The sequence below is a fragment of the Coenobita brevimanus genome, chromosome 74 (genome assembly GCF_032717465.1).
Source record: "Coenobita brevimanus isolate Jiangsu-jjx chromosome 74, ASM3271746v2, whole genome shotgun sequence".
NCBI lineage: Eukaryota > Metazoa > Arthropoda > Malacostraca > Decapoda > Coenobitidae > Coenobita > Coenobita brevimanus.
Window position 1 is genome coordinate 21,347,805 of NC_137027.1, and position 21,914 is coordinate 21,369,718.

At 41.9% G+C, this 21,914-nt stretch overlaps 1 pseudogene; it reads left to right on the top strand.

Annotated features, from left to right (window-relative positions):
• The window catches only part of LOC145407799 (protein turtle homolog B-like), a 196,782-nt pseudogene that overhangs the window by 153,193 nt on the left and 21,675 nt on the right, over window positions 1-21,914 (top strand).

Consider the following 21,914-nt stretch of genomic DNA (forward strand, 5'->3'; position numbering starts at 1 on the left):
TCCTCAGAAAAACTTTCAAGGTCTTGCTGCTTCCGTCGACTTTAACTAGGCATAAAATTGGTTTCTTTCCATCTTGAATGCTGAGCTGTAAAGATATGGTGCTAGTCACGAAAAAGCGCTATTGACACGACGCAGGGTTATAGTATTATCTTTTTGTGTTACTAACCTAAGGGAAATTGACACAAAGAGAACGAAATTCTCCACCCAGTTTAAAGTGAAGGAAGTATAGATCTACGCTGCATATAACTGTCGAGAGGTGGCAAGATGGGGAACCGTCTTCTCATCCCTTAAGGAGGCTCCCTAGCACCTCTTCCTTGGCGATTTATTTTTCGAATGCTGTTAGTTAATGCAATTGTTTATGTTCTTTACGAAGTGTATCCTGATATTAGAATGATTTAAACATCACAGAGGAGGATAGCAAGGTGTAATAAGCAAATTGAATTGCGTAGGAAAAGGTGTTACGAAAGCTTCCTTTACCTATGACTAACCCTCGGTTGAATAAAGTCGTCTGACGTTAGTTGGAATTAAATACTAGAGCTGCCCCGACCTTGAGAGGGTTAATGATCGCCATATTAACACTCTCAGGCTCTCATGACTCCTCCCATGCACTTTTGCTCGCCCAGTTTTAATACCATAGCCGTGAATGACAGAAGACTTACCCAGACTCATGAGGGACATTTCAGCCAACTCGAATATTTCCCACCATTTTCCCAGACCCCAATATGAAGTCCTCCCTCTTCCCCCTTCACTCCTCTTCCCCATCCCCTCGCCTCCTCCTCCCCTTCCCTTTCCTCCTTCCCTCCACTTCCCCCTCCCCTCCCCTCTTTCCCCTCTCCATCGACGGAGTTTTCAAGGTCTCGCTTTTCCTGCCTTGGACTGCGGTAAATAAAATTTTTTGGAAGGTGGCAAAGACAAAATTAAAACGACACTACCGCACTTATATCTCCTGAAACCTAAAATTTACTATATTCTTTCGCCCTAACTTGGTCCCGATTTTCGTCCTTTTGCAGTTTATTTCACGTTGCTCAGTGGGAGAAAAGGACAATTTACTGCTCTGTCATAACACTTCTTCGTGACTCACACCATAGTCTACTGTTAATCTCTTGTTACAACAGTTAAAGATGGGGAGATGGCAATTTTAGACACTATTAGAGGAAAATGAGTATACAGTCCCGTAGCGTACTTTCTGTGTATCGACGCTGTTTATCCCTCTTACGAGGGATATTAATATTTTGTAGTGTGGCAAATACTGCGTTTTTTTTTCTACTAGATCTAAAGATTCTAACCTCCATTTGACGATAATTCTCAGCGATCAGCATCAAGAAATCTAGCTATATTCGAAAAATTTTTAAGTTTCACCCATTTCCCAGTGATTATTGGCCATATTCTAATGATTTTTTGGATATTTTTGTACTTAGCGCCATTCTAGCGGAGAACAAGTTGGGCGGGAGGAATAAACAGGATGGATATTGGATATTTTTCTTCCTTTAACGTTTCGGTCTACACAGAACGTTGAGGAAATAAAGAATTCCAGCTCTGTCCACTTCATCCCTCACACTCGACTCGTCCACTTGTCAAAAAGGATCAGCCACTTTTGACAGCAATTTTAGTGGTATTTGTGGCTTTGAATTAGCAACACAAATATTTTAACAACTTCAGTATTTCATGCGACTTCCCCAGTCCTATCCTGCTCTACCCCCATCATGTCGGCAGTTTTCAATACCCTACTCTGCATCCGCCTTGGTGTGTGCTATCGGGCGGAAGGAAACACGGGCTCACAGACACACGCTCATTCATTCCTCCTCTTCGTTCCCTGCCCTTTGATTAGACTTCTGTTCTCTTGCAGATTCGTGAGACTGTGACATTGGGGATTTCATTGCACCTCACTCTTAGCTATTTATTCTGGGCAGTATTCCTCAGTATCCTCATGTTTGTTTGTTGTGCGAATTATGGGGAAATGTTTGGATGCTTTCCTCCTTAGTTTTACACACACACACACACACACACACACACACACACACACACACACACACACGTCAGTAGTAAAAAGTTATCAGTAACAGAGAGAGAGAGACAGACAGACAGACAGACAGACAGACAGACAGACAGACTTACAAAAGTATACTCAATCGTCCGTTTCGCTCCTTGCCCTTTCTCGAACTTATGTGTTCTCTTGTAGACCCGAAGATACAAAAACGTGTTGTTGGTGGCATAGGAGGCTACGTAACACCTATTCCTTAGCGATTTATTCTGCAGGTTCGTTCAGTATCCTCTTGTACGTACTCGTCAGTGATGCATTGGCGATATTAAAGAGAAAAATAAAATTCACGAAGATGAAAAGGTGTAATGTGGAAAGTAAAATAACTGAATTACAGTAATCTTTGGTCGTGTCTTATAGACTTATGGCTTTTATTTTGCCTTCCTTTTTATAGCCTCGTGGTTGGTGGGATCTGAAGTGCTCCATCGTTTTGTTTTTCGTGTTAATTTTCATCTTAATTCTTTTTCATTATCTTCAGAATTTGTGGGATATAAAAAAAGTTGTTCTTTTTTCTATAATATATGTGCTCTCTCTCTCTCTCTCTCTCGTCATCGATCGCCGCGCCCAGCGAACCCTCTGGTGGGCAGCCGGGCTGCCCTGACGGACAGCTGGGCTGCCCACTGGGAGACCCTGGTGGGTGACAGAGTTTCCCCCCAGGGGACAACCCCGGCAAAGCCATGGCCATATAATAATTAGCCCACTGACCGGACTAAGGCCCGGTCCCCTCTATAGCAGGGAAGAATCTTTAAACAACAGCAACAACTCTCTCTCTCTCTCTCTCTCTCTCTCTCTCTCTCTCTCTCTCGTGGTCTTAACAACTCTAGCATTCTGTTCCAGCAGCCCCAAGACTATTTTATTTATGTTAGAATCTTGCTGGTGGGATATGAAGTTTTTGAAGTATTCTTTGTGTATGTATGTGTGTGTGTGTGTGTGTGTGTGTGTGTGTGTGTGTGTGTGTGTGTGTGTGTGTGTGTGTGTGTGTGTGTGTGTGTGTGTGTGTTTATCTTATTTCTTTCTAGTGATTTTTCGCACTAACTTTGGTGACAAGATTATTTTTTTTATCCTACCAGGGGAAAGTTTTCATCAGTGGAGATTTAAATATTCAATCGTATTTTCCCTCGTGGTTTGGTTTTGAAGCTTTTGTCTCCAACTTTTTTTTTTTTTGTTTTTTTTTGTGCCTCTTGACTCTTCCATTATTTTCTCTTTCCACTTTGGTTTTTGTTATTGTTTTTTGTTTGTTCTTCAGTCGAGGGTAATCCTTTGATATCTCCAGATTGCTTTGTTTTACTTTAATTGCTTTCTCATGAGTCAAGTCTGGCTGAGAGAGTCATAATATATTTTAGCCAGCCTCAGTGGTCCATCCAGGTTGTCCTTTACGTCCCCTTACCCTCCCTGTTGTTCTCTTTGCCTCCCTACTGTCTTTCTCCCCTCCCTCTGTCTCCCTTTTCTCTGTATCTTCTGTCTCTTCATTCTACTTCTCCCCTGTTTCTGTCTCCCTTTCTCTGTATCTTTTATCTCTTCGTTCTGCTTCTCTCCTGTCTCTGTCTCCTCTTCTCTGTATTTCGTCCGTTTCTTTGTTTGGTTTTGTTTCCTTTCTCTTTATCTCCTTTCCCTCTATTTTTCCCTCTTCTGTCTCTTCACTTGACTCTCTCCTATTTCCTATCTTTGTTTCCACTCTTTTTTACTTCCTATCCTGTGTTTTCTTTCTCCTGTCTCCCTTTTCACTGCATCTTTTTCGTATGTTCATTTTGCTTTGTAACTCCACTGTATCCTTTTTCATTATCCCCATTCTCTCTCGCTCCTTCCTCTTTGTCTTCATTTGTCCCTCCTCTGCTTCCTTTCTCTGTTTCCACTCTTTTTATCTCCCTGTCTCCTTTCTCCCTCTCCCCTCTGTTTCTTCAGTCTACTTTGTCTCTCCTCCATTTCATTTTTCTATATCTACTTTCTCTTGATCTACCCTCCCTGTCTCTCTTTCGTGTTTTCCTCTCAGTTTCACTGACTTCTCTCTGTAGCTCCCCTGTTTTCCCTGTGTCTGTCTCCCCTTACTCTGTTTTCCCTCTGGTTACCCTCTTTCTCTCCTCCCTCGCTACCCTGTCTCCATTCTGTCTCTCTTCCATTGTCTTCCTTCCTCTTTGTGTCCTCTGCTTCCCTTTACACGTCCATTAGTTCCCCTTTCCTCTTCCTTTGGTGTGAGTACCTCTTCCTCTTCTCTCCCCTCCCCTAGCCTCTCCTCCCCTTGCCTCCTTTTCCCTCTCCCCTCTCCTCCCTTCCCTCTCTCCTCACTTCTTGCTCCTCTCATATCTCTTCTTCCTCTTCCTCTCCTCAGCTTCATTAAGTCCTTTGATAAAGCCGCTTCCTCCCTCTCTTCTAGTCCTTTCTCTCTCTCTCTCTCTCTCTCTCTCTCTTTGCAAGAACAAAAAAAATATATAAAGTATTTATATATATATATATATATATATATATATATATATATATATATATATATATATATATATATATATATATATATATATATGTATGTATATTCTTTAGGTCCAAACTTCGCAATCTACGGCATCATACTTTTTTCCATACGTTTATCACTGTTAGTTTATCTGTCTCCTTTCCTCTTTTCTGTATCCTTCTCTCTTTCACCTCTTTCCACCTCCCCTTCCTCCTTCGTATCAGTAAAATGGGATTAGTTTCTGCTGAGTGGGCCAGGTAGGAAGTGTGTCTGGGGTGATCAGGGGATTATTAGCGGAAGAAGCACCCACTTGAGGTCTGGGATATTGGCTGCAGATTTAATTCCCAGTGTCTTCAAGGATCTCCCTCTAATTGTATAGTTCTTATTCAGTCATTCGTACTTTTTCATGAACAACAGAAATATTTGAAGGCAAGAAACGTGCGCAGTGTTTCCTTCGAGATAAATCTGAACGAAAAGCAATACTTTAGATCCGATCATTTGCACACGCTGCGTTTTGAAAGACTGAAGATGGACAGAAAGATAAACAGGCTGAGAAAAACAGTTCCTGTTCTTTTCAACTCCATCTCTTGCTCCTGACAGCCACTACAAACTCTGCAATATTAAAACCTCACAAAACTCTATTGTATCACCTTATCTTAGTGCTCTTGGCAATTGTGTACCTTACTGTATTATCGTAAGGTTGCCATACTTATCTCTCTTCGTCCAAAGCTGTCGTACGCTGGACCTTTCAGGAAAGTGCTTCACGTACTACCTATCTCCCACAAATTTAGAATCGAGTAAGTCATGCGTCCAAAATTTCGGATTCGACGGTACTGAACATTTGAAAATGCTCAACTTTCTCTCTCTCTCTCTCTCTCTCTCTTTCTGGAACATACTGTGCAGTAACAAGTTAAATGGAAAGCCTTACTGAACATGTATGCAAAACTTTCTGATATATGTATGCTTAATTTTCTGATATATTCATTGTTGACAGTCTTCCTTTCTCAGCCTGGTATTCTCACTGCCTATGACCTCCAGCTAAATATAGTGTCCAGCCGCCTCGATATGAATGGATCTTGATTTTTTTCACTGATTAACTTTTATTGCAAGGGACACGTTTTGTAAGCTGTTGTGTCTGAGTTCTTTAATATTTGCATAAAAGAAACATGACAATATTTATTGTTGGATCCGTTCATTAATTCATGTATAGTTGTTGACAAGAATATCGCTTCAATTACCAGCCGAACAATTATGAAACTCTTACACTGTATTAAAAAAAAATTGTTGGGTTCCGAAGAAGACCATTAGATTTCAGCATACAGTGCTCACTATCTCGTTGTCTATCGCTATGAGGCACATCAGCATTTATGTCATCAATTGTACATTCATTATTGCTCCCTGTCCGTTCATTTTATTTCCATCATTTTGTGCAACATCTCACTAAACTCCTGGTCTTCAGTCCCTTTCACTTGTATGCATATATTAATGATCACAAGGGACGCCAACGCCTCGTCTCCAGGCATACTGTTATATGTGTGTTGATCTGTAAGCTAAGGAGGGGACATCAGGGAACGTGTACCTCATCCTGTTTATATATAGCATGTCCTTCATTAGACTCGTAACCCTATTATACTTTTACGTAAAGCATACTAACTTTCGCTCGCCGTTGTGTGTGTGTGTGTGTGTGTGTGTGTGTGTGTGTGTGTGTGTGTGTGTGTGTGTGTGTGTGTGTGTGTGTGTGTGTGTGTTGCTCTATAAGCTAAAGGACATGAGGGGGCGGCACATACTAACCTGTTCATTGCACATATAATTTGACCTGTCGGTATAGCTCGTCTCTATCTATCCACACCCCCGCCATACTTTTACGTTAAACCCTATTGGGGATATCAGCTTTATCTTCATGCATGTGTGGGTGTTGCTCTAGTTTAAATTAATGGAAATAAATACCACAGCACCATTCCCTACATAGTTTATCCTACCGACCATCGCTCCCCTGCAGTACATTCATGCAAGACCCTATTGAGCATCTCAGCTTTATTTTCAAGCTTATGTGCTGGAATATTAGAAGAAAAAACACTTTCTTCCTTCTTACTTTTCATATCTATAGCTGAGCCTCTGTCCATCACACCTCTTGTTCAGTATACCGGCTTTATAGATCATCTCAGCTTTATCTTCACTCGCATGTGTGTTGCTCCACATGCTAAAGGACACGAGGGGGGCGTTGTACCCCACCTCCTGCCTTTCATACACCAAGAGGTTACGACACATATCAGGGCTGCTTTACGACGTCGCTTGCAAGGGCGTCTCATGAGGCACTGCGACGGCCTGGGCTGAGATAGAGAGCTCCTTGGTGGTTAAGTATCGCGTCGGAAATCATGAAATTCCATGTCGGGTGTCGGAGTTGTTTGCAGGATTCGAGAGGGGACAATCGGAAACCAAGGTGGACACGCCGAGTAAATTGGTATAATTTTTCTAGGCCTGATGAAAAGGAGGCAGGAAACACGGTATATCTAACAGCCGAGACAAATCCTTAAGTTACAGCCGGAGACTCATTTATTTTAACTTGACTAGCGTCCGAATGTTACGCTTTGGCTAATACCAGGCGACCAAACTCACTGTGGTGAAACATATTATTTCCTCGATGAAAACAAAAAAAGGCCCCCAGTATCTCCTTCAGTATAAAATCGCTCCATAAATCATTAGAATACAAGCTATCACCCGTAGATTATATTAAGTCTAGATCTGTTGAGTCTCAGGGAAATGGCAGGGAAGTGATTTATACGACAGCAACAACTCGTTCTGAAGACGCCCATTACGTCTTTAAGCATAAGGTTCTAAACTCATTTAGCCCAAGGATGTTTTTCTTGCTGCTACTTGAACGTTTTATTCAGGCTAGTAGAGTCCCCTAGGGGCGAGGAAGTCAATGAAGAACATATCTAACCCAGGCTGGAAAAGTTTATCAAAAAGGTGCGGGGAAAAAAAAAAAAAATCTCCAGCATACGAATGTGGCACAAACAGCATTCACAATACAGTACATTAAAGGGGTTAAACCTTATTCCTGTCCCCGCCAGACGGTTTAGTCAACTTAAAGGCGATCTCACACCACATCTCCAAATTCCCCGTCTGATGTCATGCCCAGAAATTATGGGACAGGGAGCAGAGGGGATATGGGTGAGGGGTGAGGAGGGGTAGGCGAGAGATGGGGGGGTTGATGAAGGGTGAGGGGATAGGAGAGGAGTGTGGGGGTAGATGAAGGGAGAGGAGGGGGTAGGTGAAAGGGTAGAATTCGGATCATATTATCAATTCTCACTAACTCCTGACGAATTTATTCAACACAAATATTAGGCCAGTCAAATGGATTGAACCTTATTCATTATTCATCTGGTCTCCTTCAACTTAGCGACGGACAGACAACTATGCTCATGTAACTAGTAATTGAGTTTTTGTGTTACTTAATGGACTTGGAGAGGAGGAGGAAGGAGGAGGAGGGAAACTAGGAAGACGGGGAGGAGGGAGTCTGAGGAAGGAGGAGAAAGAGAAAGATAGGAAGGAAGGCGAGGAAAAGAAAGAGTGGACAGGGAGGGTAGTTGGAAATGGAAAAGGAGACGGGATGGAAAGGGAGGAGGACGTGGAGGAAGAGAAGGGGGGAGTAAGAAGAAAGAGGTATATAGGAGGTTGTGGAGCAAATAGAGGAGAAGAAGAATGAGGGAAGGGCAAGAATAAAGGGGCTTAGGATACTTTCTGACATCTGTTATTAACATTCTAGTTCAACGTACAGAGTGCTTGTGGTGTCCTGTGTAATAATAATGCAAACTGAGTCCATATTTACAAGACAACAAACATTATATACAAGAAACTTTTTACGCTCTCTGCCAAAGGACATGTTTTATTTTATTCTTGCTAGTGACAAGAGATTTTATTCAACTTAGAAAGGTCGCTTTGCAAGGTTTACGCTGATGGAATATTTCTTTCTGATCTTCCCTACATTTCTGCTTTGAGGTATCGTGAAATAGACGGCGTGACTACTTTTTCCACGGTTTTTACTATTCCTAATCCCCCTGTTCCTCCTATCCCAGCGGTTTCTTCTCTGTCTTTTCAATTAGGTGATCCTCCCTACATATTTACCTTTAGATTCTACGGATCAGACAGCACGACTTCTTTTATTACTGTTCCTACTATTGTTCCTGTTCCTATTATTGTTTAATCCTATATCTGTTACCGGCTGATCATACCCTAGCTATTGACTGACCTTAACTTTAATACTGACTGATCCTACCATTCATACTGACTAAACCTATGTTGGTGACTGATTCTACCTTTGCTTCTGATTAATCCTCTCTTCATCACTTAAGTGGTACTGATTAATCCTACCTTTGCTTCTGATTAATCCTCTCTTCATCACTTAAGTGGTACTGATTAATCCTACCTTTGCTACTGCATGATCCTGCCTCCGCTACTACCTAGTCCTGCCTCTATTACTCATTGATCCAACCTCTCCCTCTCCCTTCAGGTGTCGTGGATCAGACGGCGTGACTACCACCTACTGACCGTCGGATCACAAGCGTACAGTAGTGATGAAAGGTTTCAGGTCCGTTATGTCAAGCAGGAGAATGTAAGTACTAGAAAAAGTATCAATAGGGAATATGTAAGTAACTAAGTATGTAAGTAAGGAGTGAGTAAAAATGTAAATATGTAAGATGTATGTAGATAACACGATGATTATCAGTAAGATCTAAGTAAGGAAAGAAGTAAAGAAGTACGTAACACCGTGAGCACCAGTAAAATGTATCTAAATAAAAACGTACAGCAGTGGGTATCACAAAGTAAGATGTAAGTAAATAAGTAGATAAGTAAGTAAGTAAAGTACCCGAGTCATTATCAGTAAATGTGAGTGGAGCTAATATTAACTACGAAAGAAAAAGAGACAAAAAAAGATAACCTTTCTCATAAACATAGGAAGCATTCCCTTCGATGTGGTAAAAGCAAAACCAAGTTAAAAAAAATGTGTAGCTGCTCAGTACACATGATTACCGACGTAGCCAGCCATAATAATACATGATTTTTGTGCAAAGGCTGATTGACACTGTCCCATTGTTGCTGTTTTTTGCATTTTATGTTAGCATAATTGGTGGGCAGGGAAACAATTGAATTAGCATACAGACTGGCACATAACACGCCATTGAAGTTTAACGCTGTGATTTATATCGTAATGTTATACCGTAAAATACAGAGGGTAAAATATATAAATAATACCGTTCTTCCGTGTTCTGAATACGGGGTCAACATAGACTGTATTTTCCGATGTGTAGTTATAAGGCTTCCTAGATCTCCCACTCTTATTCTTTCTCTTTCTTTCTCTCTTTTTGGATCTACCTTCGTCGCAATTTAACTTCTAGGAGGAAATTATGGCTGAAATGATGTTATTAATGTTGGTGATGATGATGATGATGATTCTCTTCCCTTAATTCCTCATATTTTACCCAGTTTCTCACGTGATCCCTTGCTTTCTTCCATTTTTCCTTTCTTTATTTTCTTCTTTCCCCCTTCCCCTTACCGTTCTCCCACCTAACTTTAATAAGATCTCACATGGACATTTCTCTCACATCTCCAAAACCTTACACTTACTCGTACTATCTTAATTTCATCCCCATAGCATACTAGGGGAGAAGGGTGTATCCTTTTGTGGGTATGGTGTCGTGGTGGTTCTAACATCATATGGCCCTTTTTCTCCCCTCTCCCCACAGGACTGGCAATTGCATATCAGGTACGTGCAGGTCAGAGATGATGGTGTGTACGAGTGTCAAGTGCCGTCACACCCGCCAGTCAGTCTCTTTGCAACGCTCAGAGTTCTGGGTGAGTTCTTACGTATCTTTCTTGGTTTAGCTTGGTGTGTGTGTGTGTGTGTGTGTGTGTGTGTGTGTATGTGTGTGTGTGTGTGTGTGTGCACTGTGGCAGCATGAGTTGTGGCAGTGTGATGAGTAAATTGTTGAGTGTGTAGTGTGTCAGTGTAAGATGTACTAGTGAATCTGAGGTTGATTAAGGTTAATGAATCAGCTATTTGGTGGGGAAATGCAGAAAACTAACTACCTACTTTTTCTGTGCTCTAACGCACCTTATGTTCTAACGCACCTTAATGTAACTTAACTAGATCTTTCACTCATCCCATCTTGTCTTGATTAACCTAACCCAGCTTCAGATAACTTAGATATCTTTACGTGCTATTTTTCGCTCTCGTTTTCCCCCACATCATATTAATATAATCATCACCCACGCCAGTCTCTCTCTCCCTGTCCCTAAACCTGACCCTAGCATATTATCGCCCACCCCATCCCTCCCTAAACCATACCTAGGGTAGGTAACCATCACCTAACCCAAGCTCTCTCTCCAGACCTAACCTAGCCAGCCCTAACTTAACGCCTACCCTTACCTAACCCCTGCCCTAACCTAACCAAGCCTACCTCCACCCAAAAGAGGCGACGTCTGAGATCCTACGGGGTCCTGAGAAGTACATGACGGTGGGGTCGTCGCTGCGGCTGGTGTGTGTACTGAGGGACTACAAACAGCTGCCACGACGACCAAATGACTAACTGCCACTCCACCAGGGAAGGTAAGTCATGGTTCCTGTGGGTTTGTGGTTAGTTGTGGTTGAGTGGTTAAGGATGCTGGTTTGGTTGAGAGGTTAAGTGAAGAGGTGATGTTAGAAATAATACGCAGCCGCATAACAAAGCTTTCTGGTACCACGAGTACCAGATAATTTCACTCCATCATGAGGGCAAGAAGAGTGTGTGGTTGGGTGGCTGGGTGGTTGTTGTAGAACCTTTATAGCGAGGAAGCATTTTATTCTTGTTTATTTAACTGGGGAGAGAGAGAGAGAGAGAGAGAGAGAGAGAGAGAGAGAGAGAGAGAGAGAGAGAGCAACATAAAAAGAAAAAAGGAAATGTCTGGTCAATGCGTATTAACTGGGACGTAAGAGGCTTAACCCAGTCACCCCACAGATTTAAAAGCTGGAGTGCGTGTGTGTTGGCTAGCTACTAACAATTTTTTTTTTAGGAAGGGTTCAGTGCGTCCGTGTGTGTGTGTGTGTGTGTGTGTGTGTGTGTGTGTGTGTGTGTGTGTGTGTGTGTGTGTGTTTATCTAGTTGTGGGTTTTAGAATTTAAGTTAGGCGCGTGTTATCCTGCACGCTCGCGTGTGCTCATGTGTGTGGAAGGGGGAGGGGTGTTTTGTGTGCTTGTTTGCGCTTGTCTTTTTGTTTCAGCTTCTGTACAATACAGTGACGTCTATTTTGATCTAGTCTTGCCTACTTAAGATAATCTAATTCATTATCCGTCACCTAAAACGGGGGTCAGAAAATATCTATATATCCCTTTACTAAACAGACGTCTTGTATAATTATTCCACCTACTGTACATCCATTTGATTTTATTTAGCCTAAAAGAGAGACCCATTTATTGATTTGGTTAGGGTAAGTAGCCATTTATCTCTTAATTTTGGCGGCGCCTCTTGTGTTTTACTTTTGCAGTCACCAAACTATATCCTTGGACATCCAGACGAATTAGGTTAGCTTTGGAGAGACCCCTTGTAATAAATGGATTAAGGAGTCATGAAAGAGGTCATCATGGTTGTCTGGGCACTAAATACACAAAGTTCTGGCACAAGCTGCACACTGAGAGGATCAACAAAACATGACTATTCACTGTACTTGGTAACGCGCTTCACAGTTCCCAGCATCACAGATTAATCGTTTGGCAAAAAATGAAATATGTTGTGGGCTTTTTTTTTTTTTTTTCTCTAGAAGTATGATGCAGTGTAGCTGTGTGCTTGGAGTGAGAGTCTGTCAGGTTTATTGCGGGTCCTGATCGCATCCAAATGGAGGAGACTGACAGCGAGAAATATTATCTATTCTCCATGCTGGTTAAGTACGAATGAAGAGATAGACGTTATGTGAACGGTGTATGTGAAAGTTCGATAGCTGTAATGACTGTGTGTGTGTGTGTGTGTGTGTGTGTGTGTGTGTGTGTGTGTGTGGGCGCGTCAGGTAAAACAAAAAACAAATGCCAACAGGTATATAAAAACAAGAGAAAAGATTTTAAAGGTACAAAAAGCTAGGTAACTGATGTAAAAATTTCCAAAACATAAATCAGGTATGTCAGCTCCCTCCCTCAGGTACAGGTGGAGAACAACGGTGGCCTGAGTGTGCTGTTTCTGCCAGATGTGGGCCGCAGGACTCGGGGAATTACACCTGCGCACCCTCCAACGCTAAGACATCCAACATCAACATACACGTCCTCAAGGGTAAGCGCCTTTCTTAATTTGCATTCCTTATTGTGTTATTTTGTTCTCCTTGGCTTCTTCCTTTAGATTTATCGCCATCATCTTCACTGTCATATAAATATCCTCACATCGCCATCCTCATTATCATCATCATCATCATCACTTCCATATTCATCAATATAAGCATAATTAAAATCCATCTTTGTTAACTTCTGACAATGCTAATATGTTCATTTTATTCTGCAGCATCAGTAATTATCATCCTACTCATCATTTACTATCTAATTAGTATGGGCATCAAATACCAAATCATAATTAGCTGTAGCATTTTCAATTCACTGCTTAATTGGACGAAGCCACTTCTTTCTTGCCATAATTATCCTCATCAACAACATTAACGATCTTTATCATCAACTTTTGTAATCAGTATCAGTATCAGGCATCGTTATTAACTACCATAATAAGCAACAGAGGTAGCATTATCAACAACAATGTCATTTCCTTCATTATCATCTTATTCAGAATCATTTTTTGTGGTGTTCGTCCCGGGAGTCAAAATATCCTTGTATCGCTTTTCTAATGCATACTAAATATCAATAATCTCTGGTACGGAAATGTCAGGTGTGTGTCAAATGTATGTCAGGTGTGTGCCAAGTGTGTCAGGTGTACAAGTGTGTCAGGTGTGTGTCAAGTTTATTTTGAGTGTGTAAAATGTATATCAGGAGTGTCAAGTGTCAGGTGTGTCAAATGTGTGTCGGGTGTGTCAAGTTTGTCAGGTGTGTTTAGTGTATGTCAGGTGTGTCAAGTGTCAGGTGTGTCAAGTGTGTGTCAAGTGTATCAGATGTGTCAAGAGTATGTCGTGTGTGTTTCAAATGTATGTCAGTGTCAGGTGTCTGTCGTGTGTCAGGTGTCATGCTCATTAGTTTTTGCAATGCAGAATAAATTTATGTCGAAGGTTATCGGAATTACGAAATGTCCGTGTCCTCGCATATCTAAAAATGTAGGATGAATGTCAGAAATTGAGTTCAGGAGATGAAAACTAAGATAATGATCCGTTTGGTGATATTCTGTGCCCTCCACGCTCACATTTTTTCACAGAGACAGTGCAATATTTTCTCTCCCTGTATATCTGTGATCAATAGTTCCTTTACAGCGTCTCAAAATTCCGTCAAAACTCAGTGACATTTTGCTGAGCCAACCTGTATAATCCAATCGGATTTAATTATTTCACTGCGATGACGTATTCCATTTTTTTTTTCATTGTTCCGAGACTTGTTATATTAGGAGAGCCTTTCCGAATTTAAATTACTGTATTATCTGTCATTAACCGAGAGGTCTTCCCTAACTTTAATAAATTCATATGGATGAGAGTTATCGGTAAATAAATCCGCACTTGCTTTACATTTTATCAAACAACTATTTTGAATTTGATCCGTAAAATAATTGGTTAGTGTATCTTCAGAATCAATGAAGATATTATCAATGAATAATAATAATAATAATAATAATAATAATAATAATAATACAGAAAAGAAATAAAAAAACATCACCACCCAAAGGTTCTATGATATTTAACATGAATGGTATTTTTTTCCTAATGTTCGGTGTGTCAGTTAATTCTCATTAACATGAAACTGAAGCTAATATCTTAATTTACTTTAGCTCTTTCAGTGCGATGGTAGAAAATTGGGATATTTAAGTTAACACCAGAGGAATTAGTTCAGCTGAGAGAACTACCAGGCAAAGAATTAACCTGTTCAGTACGAATGACGTCTTTTCTGCGATACTGAAGTTATTCATTTTAACTTTGCCCAGGTTTTCCTCCTTATGCAGCTTATTTTATGTAGCCCAGTGTCAGAAAAAGACAATACTACGGCTGTACATCCTTCTCACAGCACTTTATTGTGACTAGAATCATATTCTAGTGTTAATATATTGTTACGACTCAATATTCTAGGTGGATGGATTGCAATTTTAGTCCAAGTAAAAGTGAAATGGGTTTAGTTTTTCCCTCAGAAGATTTTAGTTATAGACCTGATTAAGTCTCTTGGTGAAGTGCCTAAAATCGATCTCCAGTAACCTAGAGATAATAGCTCCTTATACTCTTATACTGTTCCAGCAGCTCCTTGCTCTTCTTGGACGTTTCTATTTAGCAAAGGCAATAACGTATCGTTTTTTTTTATCCACAGGCGGCGAGACCCCCCAAGCCATCCCCTCTGCGGCGCCCTCCTTCAGCAGTACCTCGCCTCTGCTGCTGACGATGCTACTACTGCTGCTCTGGGGGCCCCTCGCCCTCGCACCAGCATCCCCGTCTACATCGGTGAGTTGGACCTTTATTATTCATTAATACATCATACATCTACCCATCCATCCATCATTCATCCGTCCATCCACCTATTTTATTCCTTGAGCCATCCATCCATCCATCCAACTAACCAGCATCCATCCACCGAACATCCATCCATCCAACCAACCAGCATCCATCCACCCAACATCCATCCATCTATCTCCTCATGTCCCCTGCTAACGATGCTGCCACTGCTCTGAGGGTCTCTCGCACCAACACCCCCTTCTGGACCAGTGAGTTCGACCATTGTTACTATCACTCATTCATCCATCCATCCATCCATTACTCTCCCATTCATCATTCTTTCATCCCTCCGATCATCATGCTCATCCAGTCATCCATCTTTCATCACTCTCTCACCAACCTACACACTCCCACGGCTACTGCATCATCTACCACTCTGCTCACACACCCTCTGATAACCATCTCCACTAAACCTCTGATCATACCATCCCACCTATCCACTGACAGACTACTAATGCATCATCTGCCTCTTTCACTCCCCCATCTAACCTCCAGCCAACCTACCCACCTACCAACCTCACCAACTACCCCACCTACCCACCCACCAACCTCACCCACTACCCACCCACCAACCTACCAACCTCATCCACCACCCCACCTACCCACCTACCAACCTCACCCACTACCCCACCTACCCAACTACCAACCTACCAACCTTACCCACTAACCCATCTACCCACCTACCAACCTCACCCATTACACCACCTACCAATCTCATCCACTACCCCACCTACCTACCTCACCCACTACCCTCACCTCCCCATCTACCCCTCCAATCACCTCTCTCGCCGGGCCACCTCTAACTGCCTTCCTCTCACCCCTTGCAATTGCCCTCATATGGCTTCCAGTTGGTTGTACCTATATTACTTTATAGATTTACCCATTGTCTCTGGTTACCCGTTTTTATTATTATTACTATTTTTATAAGTAGTAATATTGCTTGGTAATTTTGGGGGGTGAGCGGAGGGCTCTCGTAGTGTAGGGACAGAAACGATCCCCAGTAATTTATGTAGAATGATGACATTTTTAGAATTTTATTCTTGCCACCGCCTCGGATAATTTTTGTAAAGTACATTTCTCGTTGTAACAGGATTAGACGCAATATCCTTTAGTTACTGAAATCTTTATTTATATATTTATGTACTTATTTCTTTACTTATTTTTTCATCCCAGTTTATTTCACTTCAAAGGATGGGTGACGTAATATCCAGAAGAAACAAAGATAAAATCGGCAAAGCTATCAGCAGTATACCAATTGAAATGGGCATGTCAGTCTTTCACAAACAACTGAACCCCTCAGACTCCTAGCTCAGCTCGCAGACATAACCATCAGAACATTGATTACTATTAAGACATCAAGAGAGGAATAATTTTCCGAGTTTCTACAGATGCGACACTTACATCACTCCTCGCTTCAGACGATCAAATCTAAAATTCGAACGATGTGTTCTGTAAAGCCTGTTGGGCTATAAGGATAGCAACAACGAATTTCGAAAGTTACTGTTCGCTCTTTCGTTAGTTATCGTTATTAGATGAGTCAGCACTTATGTCCGAAGCTGTACTTTGCGGCAGACGATCATCCAAAAAGACGGAAATTACCCGTGGAAAATATGAGGGACCTCAATTGTAAAAAAGTAAACATAGCATTCTCATTTGCCTAATGTCCTCTCGTCAGCGTGTGGAGGTGCCCGGCACTAAGATGAGTGGGAGGATAGAGAAGTCAGGTTTGGCGGGGCGATCACGTCAAATGATAAGAGTATTGCTTTTAGATCCTGTGTGTCCTGTTATGATCACATCACTTCATTTTATATGCACCCCATCGAAGGTAGTTAAGGAGACATCCTCATCTGTCTTCATGCTATTACATTTTTATTTTACGTTCTTGCTGCCACAAGACGACTTTTTTGGAGTTCGGGCCCGAAGGGGTTGAATCACTCCTTAATCACACCTTAATCTAGTCACAGTTTCCTAAGTTTCGTCCTTCATTATGGCAAGAATGATACAAAAAATGCTTCATCGGGTTCGAGAGGAACTTGCCTAGAAATAACAAGACCAAAGGAGACTAAGCCCCGTTTTACTAAAAGGGTTAACTCATTTGTTACTTACCCTGAGATTGGGGTAAAGATAAACCCTACATCTTTTACATCAGTACTGAAACGCTTGATGAAAAACCTCGTTGCTGATTCTTCTACGTGAAATGTAATGCAGCCCAACTATTTACTGTACTCTGAGGAACTTTGAAATTTCTGACCGTCTCAAATATTGGGCTTACCTGCGTCTTCTTGCACTCAGTATTAACCCTTTCAACCCGAGGACGTAATTCTAGTTTCATTCTTATCTACCAATTATTATGCTCAGTTTAGGAAAGACTTGTTACTGAAGAAGCTAACGAAGGCTGTATCTAACCTTTCTAATTCGGGAAGTCTCTCTTAAGTTGAAGAAAATCTTCTGGAGATAGAATGATAAACTGAAGAGTACGTACAAAACTGAACAGGTTAATTAAAAGTTCGTAGAAGCTTTTTCGTGAATGGCTTGCGCTTTTGTCATGAAAATTGTAAAAGGGAGGGTCGCGATAAGCATTTCCCGATTTTTATTGTCTTTCACGTACCGATTTCCGATGCTGTTATTACCTTTGCGTGTAATCTGATATCTTTTCGTCATTCCTATTGCTATCACCATTATCACTGTCAGAATCGCTTTCATCTTATTATCATCATTGTCATCACTATCACTACCACGATCAGTCACCAAAGCCATCGTCACCAAGGAACGTCATCATCACCATCATCATGTTTATCCTTCTTCCTCCACTCCTCCTCTTCCTTCTTCCTTTCCTCCTCCTTTTTCCTCTCCTGCAGAATTCATTAAGAGATCATAGCCATTCTTCTATTCCTCCTTCTTTTCCTCCATTTCCATCTTCTTATACGCCTTCATCTCTCTAAGTCGCGAGATTAGCTGCTCCTTGGTCCACTGACCTTTCTTTTTTTCTCATTCCTCTCCCCCTCCTCATTCCTTTTTTTTTTTTTTTTTTCATTTGCCCTCTCCATCTCTGTCTCCTTTTCCTCCCCCTTCTTCTACTTCTCCATATTTTTCTTGACTTGTGAGATTAACTGCACATTAGTAGCTGACTGACTTTTTTCTCATTCCTCACCACCTGCTTTCACATTTTCTCCTCCCTCTGCTTTTTCTTTCTCTCTTCCTCTTCCTCCCCCTTCTCCTCCACCACTTCCCTCTAACCTCCATCTTTTTCCACTTCTTCTTGACTGGCGAGATTAACTGTACATTTGGAGTTCATGGTCCGCATCAACTCTCCCTCATTACCATTAGTTTGTGTCCTTCAGCCTGGATTTTCTCAGCTGGCAATTTTGGTCAAAGAATAACAGTGCAATTGTTTTTCACCCTTCTGTTTGATTACTTTTTCTTGCTAACTTCAGATGAGTTTTCTCTTTTAGTTTGCTAGAGTTTTTAATCCTGCGGACCTTACATGGCCAAAAAATTGATTACCATTCGTAACCGTGCTCTTTTGCTGAATGTTGCATTAAAATAATAATAATAATAATAATAATAATAATAATAATAATAATAACCATCATCATCATCATCATCATCATCATCATCATCATCATCATCATCATCACCATCATCATCATCATCATACCAAACTGATTATACTAAACGCCGAACTATTCTCTCTCTACCCCAGGCTGGCATCGGGCGAGACCTTAGACCTGCCGTGACTTAAAAGCGAGAAGGACACGGTACCATCTTCCATCACTGGGGGGGAGGGGCGGAGCTCCCGACAGAGAGACTATGAGGGGGGCGTGCTCCTCTCTCTCTCCCTTCTCTCCTCTCCTCTCTCCCTTCCTCCTTCTCCAGACAGCGAGACTATGAGAGGAAACTGTTTCTCTCTATCTCTTTTTCTCTTCTCACCTCGCTCCTCTCTCCTCATCGCCTCCCGACAGAGACTATGGAGTGACTCGTTTCTCTCTTCTCCCCTCTCCCTGTCTCTTGGTTTTCCTCCTGCTCCTCCCGATAGCGAAAATACTAGAGGGGCATGTACAATCACAATCAAAAGTTAGCCGATACAAATATGCTGGAGGTGGTCATGTAACTTGCTGCATGAAGTATTATTATGTGATTGCAATATGAAACACACAATAAAAAAGTATGGGAAGAATGCATATTGTCTGACGTTTGGGGAGGAATGAGAAATATGGAAGGCAGGACACAATGCTGGAAGGTGGTTGTGGATGAACTTTACTCCTTCCGTTTCCTCTATCTTTCCTCTCCCTCTCCCTCTCCTCTCCTCTCCTCTCCTTTCCTCTCCTGGTTCTCCTTCTCTCCCTCCTCCTCCTCCTCCTCCTCCTCCTCCTCCTCCAGCTCCTGCCGACACGAAGTCCAAACTCACCCAGCCTCTACCACTGCTAGAATATTCATGGTGTCTCAAGTGTGATGGGAAGGGAGGTGGTGGGTGCTCGGGAGATGGTCACTGCCTGCTATTTGGAGGGTGAGTGACCGAGAGAATGGATGGACTGGTGATTTAGGGCAGTGAATGAAGTGGTGATTGAGAGATTGAGCACGAGAGTGAATTTAATGGTTATCAGGATAGTCAAATTATTTACTTTTATCAGTGATCAGGTTTCAGGTAATTGAAGGTTGGAAGTAGCGAGTGGATGGACTGGTGATTTAGGGGCAATGAATGGAGTGGTGACTGGCACAGTGTTTTGATTGGCGCAGTGTTTTGATGGTAATTCGGATTTAATGCTTATTCAACAGTCAGACTCCTGGTAAGTGGAAAATAAGTGAGCGAGAGCATAAACAGCCTGGTGAACTGCATGTGTGAAAGAGGTGGTGATTGGAAGAGTGAGTTTATAAGTTTGGGGATGATTCGAGTGGTGTAAGGATTTGATGTTTTACTAATTCAGATTCCTGGTAAATGGAGGGTGAGTGGTGATTTGGGATGTCTGAATGGAAGGATGATTGGGAGAGTGAGCAAGGAAGATAATATATTCGGCCAGTGAAAGGGTCCCGTTACCTGGAGCGTGAGTGAGCGAGAGAATGGATAGACTGGTGATTTGGGGCAGTGAATGAGGTGGTGATTGAGAAAGAGGGTCGGTGAGTGAATGGAGGCGTGAGAGTCGTGTGACGGAATGGGTGATGTGAATGAGTAAATGTGTGAAAATGAATGCCAGAGTGAATAAATGGGCAGCTGATGGGAAAGGCCGGAGGACCAACGAGTGAGTCAGTGTGCGAGGGTCAATAACTTACCTGGTGGCTGAGGTGAGAGAGAGAGAGAGAGAGAGAGAGAGAGAGAGAGAGAGAGAGAGAGAATTCCACGGCTGAGTGACTTGAAGGTAAAGTGAGCAAGAAGGAGTCAGAAGCAGCTGGTAAATGAACAGGGTAAAGAAATATCAGTAAGGACATTTTAGGATAGCGATGAAATGAATGATAATATGATGGATGGAATAGAAACTAAGATCACTGGAGAAGGCTGAGAAAAAGTAATTCTGTGATATATTCTGTTGCTGTATGGATCTGACTTCAAATGTTAGGACAAAGATCAATTGGCGATCCTAGTGATGGGTAATCGACTGGAAATGGGTTTCACTGGAAGAAGTTGTGATTAAAAGTACTGCAGGTTATTTAATTGACTACGTGGGTATGGGATGGAACTTTACGACGAGGAAAAGTGATTGATAAAGTGATGGATGACCCAATGGAATTACAAGACATGAGAGTAAGTTAAACATACAGCATTGTGATTTATATATAAGTAACTGCTTGTACTGGTACTAGAACATCAAAGAAAAACTCACTTGAGGTATAGGGCAACGAGGTATGATATCAGTCACAAACACGTGTGATGCGGGTTACCAGGAATTCTAGGTAGTACGATAAATAGCTATACCACACACACACACACACACACACACACACACACACACACATTTTCAGGCTCCGACAACTCACTCCCAGCTGAATAAAATCGTCTGGTGTTAGCTGGAATTCAATACGAGAATTGCCCCGGTCATGAAAGGGTTTGGGATACCATTATTAACACACTCAGTCTTCTATAACTCCCTGTCAGCTCTATAATATCATCGATGGTTTGAAGGAACAGGATTCAAGAGCTGTCTCGACCATGATTGGACGGCAGTGGAGTCAGATAATAAAGCTGGTATAAACATTAACAAACTCAGGCTCTTACAACTCACTCTCAACTCAAAGCTTCTGGAGGAAGAGAAAACTAGACTTCCCCTGACCATGAGAAAGCTAAATACAAGACTGATATCCCGTACAGGTGGGCAATACTCCAGACGAGATTGGATGGCAGTGTAATCGGCTTATGGAGGTGGTGTTAATGTAAGTTATACCAGGGACAGTGGTGTGTTTGGGTCTGGTATTATGGACGGTCAGCAGATGGAGCACCTCGGTAATTGACTTAGTTGTGGGGCTCACTTGATCACCTACCGTCTGTGAGACGGAGGAGGTGGAGGAAGAGGAGGTGGTGGGGGTGATGGCAGAGGAAGAGGAAGAGGAGGAGGAGGGGGAAGAGAAGGAGGAGGAGAGGTAAACTATTAACTAAGATGAGGTGCGAACTGGACGTGAAGGAAGGAGGACTATACAGTACTAAGGAGAAGGAGAATTTATATGACTTTTATATTACAGAATTCTTTTTAGCTCTACATCTTGAGGGGACACTGAAAAACTCTTGATATATAGGTAAAAATCGAACTGGTTGAGGAGGATGGAGGAATATACTGTACTAGAAAGAGGATTTATATGATTT